The sequence below is a fragment of the Prionailurus bengalensis genome, chromosome D3 (assembly GCF_016509475.1).
Source record: "Prionailurus bengalensis isolate Pbe53 chromosome D3, Fcat_Pben_1.1_paternal_pri, whole genome shotgun sequence".
NCBI lineage: Eukaryota > Metazoa > Chordata > Mammalia > Carnivora > Felidae > Prionailurus > Prionailurus bengalensis.
The window spans coordinates 87,070,415-87,082,870 of record NC_057356.1 but is presented as its reverse complement, the minus strand read 5'-3'; the positions used below and the strand labels follow the sequence as shown (position 1 = coordinate 87,082,870).

At 41.7% G+C, this 12,456-nt stretch overlaps 1 long non-coding RNA gene across 1 annotated transcript; it reads left to right on the top strand.

Moving 5' to 3' along the window:
* The first annotated feature begins 4,148 nt into the window (after positions 1-4,148).
* On the top strand, positions 4,149-5,992 carry LOC122470066. The gene is made up of 2 exons (XR_006293812.1): positions 4,149-4,562; positions 5,674-5,992. It is a non-coding gene; the product is annotated as an uncharacterized LOC122470066 (long non-coding RNA).
* The last annotated feature ends 6,464 nt before the right edge of the window (positions 5,993-12,456 follow it).

The following is a 12,456-nucleotide window of genomic DNA, read 5'->3' as shown; positions in this document are numbered from 1 at the left end:
AAGCTTTCCCAAAAACACGACCTTTGTGATCTTGAGATCTGCAGATTGAGTAGGAATTAATTAGGCAAAGTAAGTACAGGGAGGTAAGAGCCTTTCAAGCAGACCCTGAGGGAGGGAGGAGTGTGTGTGTGTGTGTGTGTGTGTGTGTGTGTGTGTGTGTGTTACTTTGAGGAAGAAACAAAGAGATACAAAACTTTCGAGATTTGTTTCAGCGTATTTCAGGAGTTAGTTCATCAAAGATGGGATCCAGAGAAAGAAAGAATTCTTCTTGTGGTCTGAGAGTCTTTGACTGAGCAGTTTAGGTCCATCGACACATGTGGGCACTAAAGTCATTAGGGCTTTCCAAGAAAACTGAGGAGGAGTGGTCACGGGGACTCAAGTGTCGCAAGGCTCAGTGGGGAACATTTCGGGCACTCTTGCTTTCTCTGTCTCTCTTGTTGGTCCGCAGGGATTTTGAGTCTCATCATTTGACCACATCTTGCTTTTGTTTTGTTTTCAGGATGCTTGATCTATACCACTGGTCAACAGCAGCCTTAGTCTCTTTGCCAATGACTGCCAACAGAGCTTCTTATAACTTGTAGTTGAATTTCAATCATTTGTTGAGTGGGTGGCTACATAAAAGCATTACAACCTCTGGGAAAAAACAGATCCATGATTATGGAGGCAAACATTAACGTGAGAATTTAGTAATTCTTGTAAGTGAATCTAGTGAGACTTGCACAATGCCTCTTCTTTTTTAATGTTTATTTATTTACTTTTAAAAAAAATTTAATGTTTATTTCTAAGAGAAGGAGAGACAGAGTGTGAGTGGGGAAGGGGCAGAGAGAGAGAGGGATATACAGAATCTGAAGCAGGCTCCAGGCCTGAGCTGTCAGCACAGAGCCTGATGCGGGGCTCGAACTCACCAGCTGTGAGATCATGACCTGAGCCAAAAATCAAGAGCCAGACGCTTAATGCACTGTATCACTCAGGTGTCCCAGGCTTTAGACAATGCCTCTTAACCAAGATTCTGTCTGATCTTGGATCGGCCAGAACAATCTCATCCCCACCCAGGTCTGCAGAAAGGGAGGCTTAATATTAATAAATTTGTATGTAATACTAATTTACCCAAAATGATTTGAATAGGGGAAGAAACTTAAAGAATGTCATTTTTACAATCAAAATCCTTAAACCAACAGAGAAGGAAGATAATAGGAAAAAAAAAGGAAAGAGATAAAGAAGGGGCTGGCAATCAATTGCTTCCAGCATTAATGGGTTTGGATCTGAAGTTCTGGAGAAAGATGTCTACTTTAGGATGTCATTTGCTTCTGGAGAGCCTAAGAGATTCTCAGTGTTTGATCTTACATGGCCATTCATGTCTAGGAGGTGGGTGTATTTGCCTTTTTAACTAAGAGACATGAATCCAAGGAGCAGTTCCCAGGAGTTTCACTGCAGTGCTTGTGGTGCAGGGTCCCTCCAATAAGGTTTAAGAGCATTTTTACATTGGTTTCCTCTTCAGTAGAGAAGGTCTCTGGGCTGAACATCTTGCTTCCTATGATTTATCTCTGGGTAAAATCAAATGGGCTTAATGAAAATAAGCTTGGCCTTAAAGTTCTACAACTTTAAATGTATCAGCCTGTGACTAGTGGGCGTCAAAGACAGGACAGATATCTCCATATGAATGGGCGTCCCATGGCCAGCTCACAGGGAGATAGTCTATAAATTCCTGTTACAATGGGCTTAATAACCAGGGGAGCTAAGAGGAAAACCTTTGACCACAGCAACTGAAGTTGCCCACAGAGTATTGCAAGTTTCCATTTTAATGTGTCAATCATTGCTGATTTCTCTGAGGATGGGGGGTGGGAGGACCCATGAAGCTTCTGGGTGACACACAAAGCCTTACAAAGACCCTTAATTTCTGTTCTGACTGCAAAGTACCCCTAAAAGTAGATGAATAGGTATTACTCAAGTGGGAATCCCAGAGTCTACTGTCTTGACAGTTACTTTACAGAAAGGAAATGATTCCAGCCTAGCAGAAAATAGACAATATCCTGGGATTAAGAACATATTCATAAACACAGGGGGCAACTGAATGAAATCCATTTGCACGTGTTCTAAACGACCTAAAAGTCTGCGCTCGTGTCCTTGCCCCACCTTTACAGTTTCCAAAGGGTTTGGGACTTCACAGCTAGAAGGTGCAGCAAAGATGTGCTCTGAAATCTCCCTAAGGTTTCCCTGTGAATACTTATTTAGGACATTTTTTGTACTTTCCTTTCCATGGACGGTAGGGCTTGGTTCTTTCAGACACTCTATTTCAGCCCCTCAACGCAGACCAAATCACCATCTCGGTGCCACCAGATGCCATCTGGGTGAAGCAAGCAATCTGATCCTTTCCAATGTGTTATTTCAGAAACAGGTACTTGATTCTGGAATCAACTCAAGACTCGATGCCAATAGTCAGACATTCATTTTGGCTTTGAATTCTGGACTTGTTGGGTGTCCTGCATGTGTTAACATAGCTTGTTTAGTATATTCATCTGCTAAAAGATGAACCTTTGTTTCTCAAAACTGCTTTTATGTGGTTGCCTTGTTTAATGGGAGTACATCAGCTGCAATTAAGAAGTGGTGTTTCTTCCAAAGCAGACCCAAATCTTGAACCACTCCAAAACCATTTCTGTATAGACATTTGCTCATTTACCTCAGCTAACTGGCAGGCCTTAGTAAGGGCTACACTTGTGGCAACTTGTGCATATTTCACGTCTCAGGGAGGGTTGGATTCGAACAAGCCTTAGTGGGTTCTGATTTTATATCCAGCTTGATAGCTTTCTTGTTCGGTTCTCAAACAGGATTCATCCATACATAATTCACAATCTAGGATGTCTAAAGGGGTTTCAAGAAGGCCAGAGGAAGCCAAGAAAAGCTCCCAAGTAAGTTCACAGCAGTCATGAGATTCTCTCTCCTCTGGGAGGAGAAGGACAGGTTTTAGGATGTTTCAGCAATGGATAGAAATGTGTGCAGGTAAAAGCTAAAGGATTTCAAAAGAAGTCATTCTAGAAACAGAAAAATGTCCTGTGCATTCAGTCAAAAGGACAGTTTGAATGGTGTGAGGGATCATGGGGTTAAGTGGAGATCTTAAGACTACGTCAGCAGGGCCCTCTGTTGACCTTGAACTGCTGCCACTGTGTGCAAACAAGGAGGGTAGGTTTTTGTAATGAAACAAATGTGAAGATTTAATCACCAATGGGTCTCTGATGTCCATGTTCTTGTTAAGTTAGAATTCGCATAACTTGTGTCAATGTACAAATAGATTTATGATTATTGGAGAATCCTTTAAGTTGTAAAAGCCATTCTTCAGGAAGTCGGTGTAATACAAGGGCTCAGGAGTGTCAGTTTTCATTAGCTTATAGGAAAGAACAGCTGGTCCAAAAAAAGTTAGGAATCCAATGTCTCCAATATCCTTTGGGACCAAGAAATCCTCTAAGCTGTCTTTTGTTAATTGGCCACGAAAGTCAGGAACAGGTTCCCATCTAAGAGGAAAGAGACTCTTAATTTTTAGTTTATGCCATGGCCAAGAAAATGTACTTGGCTTCTGGTAAAATTGGGAGTTTATCCTTAGAGGCTCTGTGCCCCTGTACACTGATAATGTCAGCAAGTGGAAGAAATCAATTCTGCAAAACTCTCGATCTTGAGAACAAGCAGAAGATCATATATTGTATAAAAGTGGAGTCCTCGGGACACTGGATGTCTCTAACGGCTCAGGTACAGTTTTGTATTTTCAGGAAGTAAGTGGATGCTTCCATGAACTCTTGGGCACAACGTTCTATGTGCATTGCTGATTTTCCCAAGTGAATGCCAAGAGGTACAGGGAGTCCAGGAGAAAGGATATACTAAAGAATGCTGAGCATAGTTCCATAGCTGTAAAGTATCAGCAGTCTCAGGGATTGAGAATAGGATAATGTTAGAGATAACAGAGAAGTAGAAAAGTAAAATCTCCCTCATAGCCCTTAAATCTTGTGCAAAGTGGTATCCACACCAATGTGTCTTTGCGACAGACGGGTGTATTACAAGGGCTAGTATGAGAATAATAAGCTCTTGCTGCAGTCACATGGATATAATGGGCTATAGTCCTTCAATAGATTCTTTTTTTTCCCCCAGTGGCTATTGGGCATTTTCAGCAAGAATATAGCTAGATTTATTGAGATATTTACAAGTTCAGCCTCTTTTATGTGTCTCACATCTGAACCATCTTTAGTCAAGAGGCTATTAAGGACACATTCAAAGTCTGGGGTGTCCAGACAAGAGGCATCGGGAGTGGTAATCAATTTGCGCCATTATCAGGTTATAAGCCAGAGATTCTTCAGCCTCTAAAAGTTCTAGAAATACTCCATCTGGTCCACAGGTCATAATAGCACACTGTTTGCAAAGTAAATCTCATCAAACAGATTCAGCACCGGGCTTCTGTTTACTCCATCATCCTGAAGGGTGACATTGACCCATTACTATGGCCACTGCTCCTGCCAGCCCTCGCCAACAGAGGAGGGCCTCCACCAAGCTTCTTAGTGATGTTGGTGCCCCAAGTGCCAGTGAGTGATTAATACCCTTGGTGAATGTTGTGTCCTCTGGGCCTTCTCGAGGTCTTCTGGCCTTACCTGAAATATCCATAAATGCTATCTACTTCCCCTCGGCCTCTTTATTTCTTCCTCTCCCACCTTCCAGAGTAACTCAAGCATTTACCCTTCATTGAGGACAGACCATCCCTTTTTCCAGAATTCTCAGAGATACTCCAGCAACAAAAACTCCCATTACCTGGGTTTCTTGACAGAATGTTAAACTCCAAGGCCTCAGAAAGTGCCCATAAGCTACGGAATTCTTGCTCATCCAATTTTACATTCCAAACCCTTTGATCAAACAACTTCAAAATCCAACCCTAGGCACGCGACCCCAGCTTCAGCCAACTCACACCAACTAAGCTAATTCTTACAGTGTCTTCAGGATAAAGTCTCCTTCCTCCCTTATCAGGCCTGATATGTCTCTAGCTAGGTCATGTTGGGATCTATCTTTGCTACTGGCCTAGCATTGACTTAAAATATAGTGTATTAATAGGAAATCTGAGGTACAGGAAGGCCAACAGATCAGGAAATGATGGCCATTGAAAAGATAGTTTAATACTCACAGTTCCCAAGAGGAGAGGGCATGTCATGCCACAGAAGGGCCACACAGGGAAGCCCTGTGATTTGTCAGGAGGCAGAGGGAGATGGGGAATGGGATGCCAGAGCTTTCACTGTGATTTCTACAGGAAAGAACAAGCTAAACATGGTAAGCAAGCTTAGTGTCTGGTTTGAGTAATTTCAGTGGTATCTGGGGCATGAGGTTGTCCCTAGTTGTCCTGTACCTGGGCTTGGAGTTATTAGGGTAGATAGACAATGGCCTTGAGTGTGAGTGTAGACTCTGGATTAGTTGGTTTGTATCAGAAAAGGATTTTTCCTAAGGGTAGGGAGGGAGATGAGGGAGGCAGGAGGCCAAGGCAAGGTGACTCAGGTGTATTAACAGGTTGTCCATTATAAGGCGTAACCAGCATATGCATATAGAACAGATATTCAAGCATCAAGTTTACAGAAGCTAGAAGCATGGTCAGTACAGGCATCTAGGAGAAGAGGCAGGGATAGCTCCTGACAGGTATCTGTTTCCTTGCAGGGGAAAACCTTCTGCAGCATCTTCAAGCACATCTTGACAGGGACAGACGGGCCCTATCTACAGTACCAAAATCTTCAGAGACATTCAGCCAGATAACCCCACCCATATTTCAAGGCCTCCCATTTTCCCAATCCTGTACATGACCCTAGTTTTACAGACCTATAATGGCTGAGCATTCAAACATCTCTGAAGCTCAGGACTCTAACCATAAAAGTATTGAGTCATCTGTTTTTCCACTGCAGAAGACATGGCTTCCTTGTAAGCCACCGCAGAGTGCTCCCTGGCCCTCACAAAGTAACAAGTCTTTACTGCTAGTTAACAGCCTTTGATTCTTCATTATCCCTCATCAGGATATATCCGTCCAGGTTGGCCTCAACCAACTGATTCCGCATGGTCACTCCCCCCACCCTCCCCATGTCTCTCAAGTTCATGAGTCATGGAGCACTGCAACGCGACTACTTCCTAGTTCCAGGGATAACCCAGGCCCCACACACTGCTCAGCGTATTGTGTTCTTCACCACCGTGTGGTGAATCAGTCCAAAATCTCTGTCTTCTTGCCAAGTTTTTGGACCATTCTTGGTACCATTGGTTTTACTTTGCCAAGAATCAGCCTCCAAGATGAGATGAGATACACAAGAAACACACTGAAGGAGGAGAGAGGAGAAAGCAAGGAAATAATTCAGATCACAGTGCGAGTCTCACACTTGCATAAAGAGAGGGAGGGAATGAGGAAGCACAGAATAAAAGGAGTGTTGGGTTTCGGGGGTGAGAAAAGTGGGTGATGGACATTGAGGAGGGCACTTGTTGGGATGAGTACTGGATGTTGTTGTATGTAAGTGATAAATCATGGGAATCTACTCCTGAAGCCAAGACTACACTGTATGTGAGCTAACTTGACAATATAAAAAAAAAAAAAAAAAAAGAAGAAGGAGTTTTGGACTGCAGGACAATTCAAGAAATGTTCAGTCAAGTCCTCAAGTGAAAGTCACCCTCAGGATGAGCCCTGCCTCTTCAGAATGAGACTCTTAGTATTCCCGCCACACTGCCTCACAGGCTGGGAGCAGCCAACAGAAGCATGGCCCCAAGGGGAATGTGACAGAGCATCCAAAAGGTATCAGCTGGGGCCACCCTTCAGAGAGACGCTCTCGCCTTCTCTCAAACGCAGCAATATAACTTTCAACTTCACTGACTGATCCAAATTCAAATTAACCTGTACAAAACAGAAATGTAAAGTGATTCTTGACTGTATTGTGTAAGGGTACATTTCTATTTAATTGTATTTATGATCCTTTAAAAAAAATCCCTCTTTGGGGATTACTACCATATCCGCACATGTAGCTAAATGGTATTATTTCTTATGTTTCCGTCTAAGATATCCTCAGACATCCCATCATCCCAAAGCCTTCATTTGGAAAGAGTAGGCAGTTTACAAATCCTGTGAGCTACAGGGCTATGAAGTTTCACCCATTCATTCATTCATTCATTCATTCTTCATGTTTTCATCAATTCAATGCCACTGTTATTCATCCTCTATGTACCAGGCACTCTGAAACTCTGCAAGCCCATAAAGCTGACAGCACGCAATTACTGAAAACACACAATGAGCAACTACTTCCTAGAGTCGTCTCCCCATCCACGGGTTACCACTGATAGGACTATATGCTCTACAAATTATGTAAGCTCTCCTATCCTAACAAGCACATCAGACACAATCAGAAAGAAACAATTTCCAGCTGTTTTTCCCACAAAGCATACATATGTAGATTTTGCCATCAGACTCCTAACTACATGAATGAAAACCTACATTTTCCTCAGGAAAGATTTTCTAAACCACTTACTGAGTCAACTTTGGATGCAGTCACAGCATATTGCGAACCAAGGAGAGAAGGTTTCGTATCAGAATAACCTTAGGGCAAGTAGAAAGGTAAAAAATATTTCTGAAATTATCCAATGGCTATTCAAAGAAGCTGGCTACAATTAAACCTTGCCTCCAACAGGGCCATGCTGAAAATCACAGAACATTTAGATACCATATTAGTTTAACAGACCTGCAAGGTAGTTGATGTTTTGACATTAATTGAAAAGAACGCTGTATTTGCTAGAGTTGGAATTTCTGAGACTGTCAATGCACTTACTGAAAATTCATTTGAGAATTCCCTTCTGATGTCTGTTTAACCTGAGTTTCAAACCCCCAGGAAAACCATGATCTCTTCATCTATATCTTATACAGCAGGAGGCAAGACACTTAATAAACTGAACAAACTTTAGAATGATGGAAGTCTTAAATTTGAATTCAACCCATGGCTTACTTGCTACGGACGCTCTTTTTCCTGGAGAAACCTCAGGCTGTTACAAATGAGAAGCAGAGGTGGTGGCCTACCCCATCACATACAAATGTTTCCTGTCTGTTTGAGGGCAGCAGTTGTGATTGAGTTGTTTCTCCTAAGGCGGACCAAGTGGAGTATCTCTCCATAAAAACAATCAGATGTAAGGTAATGACAGGTCAGAGTGATTGATGACAATAACAACAAAAGAAGGGTACCAATCAGCAGAAGAAACAATTCATATAAAATAAATGAGTGATCCCAAAGGGCTTTAACTTTTTAAGGAGAGGGATTTTTTTTAATGTTTATTTATTTGGGGGGGGGGAGGTAGGCAGAGCGTGAGGGTGGAGGGGCAGAGAGAGAGGGAGACACAGAATCTGAAATAGGCTCCAGGCTCTGAGCCGTCAGCACAGAGCCCGACAAGGGGCTCAAACTCACAAACCATGAGATCATAACCTAAGCCAAAGTCAGAGGCTTAACTGACAGAGCCACCCAAGCGCCCCCAGGAAAGGGATTTTTAAATCTAGGGGTCATCAGGAGACAAGGTCATCAATGGTAACTCATGATCATTACTGTCACAACCCCCCCCCCAAAACCGTTACACAGATGAGTTGGTTCATGCATGCATTCATTCATTCATTCACTCATTGTGTTCTTGGATGTGTAGCTCATGAAGGATGGTATTCTTGAATGACTGTCACTTTTTAATACTGAGAAGGCAATGGGTTTGTAGCTCTCCTTCAAGTGTAAGAATATAGGCAGAGGCTGAAAGAAGTCTTTAAAACAATGGGACTGAAATCAGCCTATTTTGCTTCCCACAGCTCTATTGACAAAATGAATTTGTTTTGTGATTTCAGGTCAGATATTTTGGCTTTACAAAATTACAACAGAATGGAAATGCTTACCAAGAATTTTATTGAGCCACTGGTCTACAAATAACCCATAGAATTTGGTATCTGTAAGCAATGTGTGGACATGAACATTTAATGCCCCAACTCTGCTATATAAGGGCTATAAAACTGTCCTTCATTCTATACTGTCAAGGTCAAAAGAATAAAACAAATCCAAATAATTTTTTTCTAAAATCCATATGCACCAAGAAACTCTAAAAATCTCTGGGGGTAAAAAGAACTCTTTCTAGTCTGGCTTTGTATTTCCTCTCTGTTCCTAACTGTTCAGAAACATACCCAAGCGATTCAATATCATCACAGGCTACTCACCTCCACATTTCTCGCTTTCAAATAGTTTATACTGTGAAATCACAAAGGCACTGATTGTCATTCTCAAAAGACAGAATCACTCTCCTATCACATCAAAAGCATTTGAATAGTTCCTCTAGTTACGGAGAAGGTTAAAGCTAAAATGTTGAAGCCGTTGCATTATTATTTTGAAATGAAATGGCAAACCACATCAGACAGTTCAACTGGCACAGAGCTGCGCATGCTTGGAAAACTGGAGACACACGCTTAGACTGTGCTCAGCATCTCTTGCATTTGATGCATGTTTATTCTCCATGTGCAAGCCTCCATATGTTCTAGTTTTCCATTAAGAAACAAGAGGGGGTGGGGGGTCCTTCTGAAGCTAATTTACCACCTGTGAATTCCCATAGGCTGTAACCAGGGACAGTAATCCGTTTGAGTAAGTGACTGCCTTAAATTTCAAACGTACTACGTTCAACCATTTTCATGAGGCGTTCATTTTTAATTTTAGTGATTGTGTGCAATGGACAGAAGTACAGTGGCTAATAGACGCGCAATTTTAACTTTCTGATAACAGAAGTATGAAAAGTTCCTCAACTTTGACATCAGCGTGACTCTTTGAAATCCTGACATCATCACAAGTACCGAATAACCGAGCAATACTTAGGTTAAAGATAAAAAGATCTCGTATCACAGACTTCTTCACAGGTCCTTCAGACCTTGAGTGTTTTGTATGCATGGATTACACATAAAATACTCCCTTTTTCTGGATTCATCTTCCAGTTATGTAAGAGCTGGACTATTTTCCTCAAGCTTTTAGCAGATTCCAGCAACAGCCTTCTAGAATAAACTCCCAAGTAAGGCAGGTCACTGTGATTCTCTTTTTCTGAAGATGTGGGTTCCCTCTTGAGTACCATGAAACCATACCGATTTTTCTCCAGGTAATTCAGCACTGAGCCAGACTGTGTTGGCTGCTATGGAGGAACTTTCTCTTAAAGAATTTACACAATTGCAATAAAATACTAACATTTCCAACGACACTACAACCTTCCAAGGGAGCACTCATTGGTTTAGGATCTCTTTATGAAATCAGACTAAAAGAATAACGATCTGTCTGAGGCGGGGCTATAACATTGTTTCTCGGCCTTTTTAACCCACTGCCCCCTCTGCAAAACAAATCATCGATCCAGAGCTGGCTTTGCAATTAATTCATTCAGACTTGGAAATGAATTAGCGCTCTGGGATGTGAGCACATGCATTCTTCACCTGTACACATTCCCTTCCCACAGTGCCCACTTCTCCTTCTACCTCCCCTTGTGAATCGTTTTCCCAGAAAGTCAAAACTAGAGAGAAATCTGCACGCTGCAACAGAAGGAGTTTATTAGCAACATGACATAAGCTAACAATAGATGTCCCCACAATGACTAATAAAACCACAAAATAGAGACTCATGAGAAAGTATTAAAGAACATTCTAGATAAGGTACAGTCCTGATCTTTTAGGGTAAACCGCATACAGCTAATCTTCTGAGAAAATTCCTTCCCCAGATCTTGGCAAGACTTACTTCTTTCCTCCTGCTAGTTCCCTGTGCAAATGTCGCATCATCAGAGGACTTCCCTGAATAAAGCAGCAAATGTAATACTTCTCCTATCCACATCACTCACGGTGCCTGGGTTTTTCCTCCTAGCACTGACTATTGTCTAATTTTATATTATGTACTTACTTGCTTTCTGATTATTTCTCTCTCCCACTAGAATGCAGGCTGCATGAGGGCTTGGTCTGTTACTTTCATCTGTGTTCCTGAGCCCCTGGACCCGCGGTACTTGGTAGGCACTCAATACATGTGTATTAAAGGAGTAAATGAATACATGTGTCCTGAATTCCAGATGTCAAATCACTCATATATAATTAGTGCAATCCACCAAGGGGGGAAACAGGATGATGCACTTCACCCCAATGTTTACAACAGTGCTATCAACAATGGAAAGAGCCCAAACGTCCATCTAATGATGAATGGATAAAGAAAATGTGGGATACGCACACACACACACACACACACACACACACACACACACACACACTGGAATACTATTAGGCGATCAAAAAGAATGAAATCTTGCCATGTGCAACAACATGGATGGAACTAGAATATATTATGCTAAGCAAAATAAGTCAGAGAAAGACAAATGTATGATTTCATTCATATGTGGAATTGAAGAAACAAAACAGATGAACACAGGGGAAGGGAAGGAAAAATAAAATCAAAACAGAGAGGGAGGAAAACCATAGAGACTCTTAAATACAGAGAACAAACTGAGGGTTGCTGGAGGGGTATTGGGTGGTGGGATGGGCTAAATGGGTGATGGGCATTATAAGGAGGGCACTTGTTGGGATGAGTACTGGATGTTATATGGAAGTGATAAATCACTAGGTTCTATTCCTGAAACCAATACTACACTGCATGTTAGTTAATTAGCTTCAATTTAAGTAAACAAATTTAAAATTTTTTTAAAAAGGAAAAAAAAAGTCCTAACAGAAAAAAAATATATATGATCACAAGGTTTATGCCTCAAAACCTAGAGAAATAAATAAAATTAAATTTTGCAGCTTCTAAAACATACATAGATATGTTATTATATCTTCCCCCAAGCATGGAAATCCATAGTCTCCAAACCACTAATATTATTTTTAGATTACATAATTATTTTAGAAATAATACCTAAAACATATGAATAAGCTGTGTGCAACCACGAAGCCCTCAAGAACTTAAAGTTTGCATCTGAGCCTGTTTTATCACATTGATTATTCTGTTGATGGCAGGCTTTTAGGGAAGGAATGTAGGAGTCTGGGAATGACACCTGCTCATGCCAGGGAATAAGTTGTGCAATCCCCAGCAGTCTATGGCCCAACGGTAAAGGCCCTGGAGGCCTTCTCTGTAGCAAACTTGCAGAGCCTTTCTGGAAGCTTACAAGGATGAGTTCCAGTGATAAATCTCCCCTGGCTAATCCGAACCTGACCATCAGAAGGTACGCTCCCTGACAGGGTCCCCTGAATAGCATTCCCCAGAGTTCTCCAGGACCAGGAGTCTATTTCATGGCTCCTTGTATGAGCACTTCCAGATTTTATCATTGGGTGGGAACATGATGGGGACAGATATGGACAGAAGCTCTTGTCCCTTTTATTTACAATCTCCTCTGCAAAACACAACATGCCAGTACACTTCGTATTGTCCTTGTACATGTCACTGTTACACAGAATCT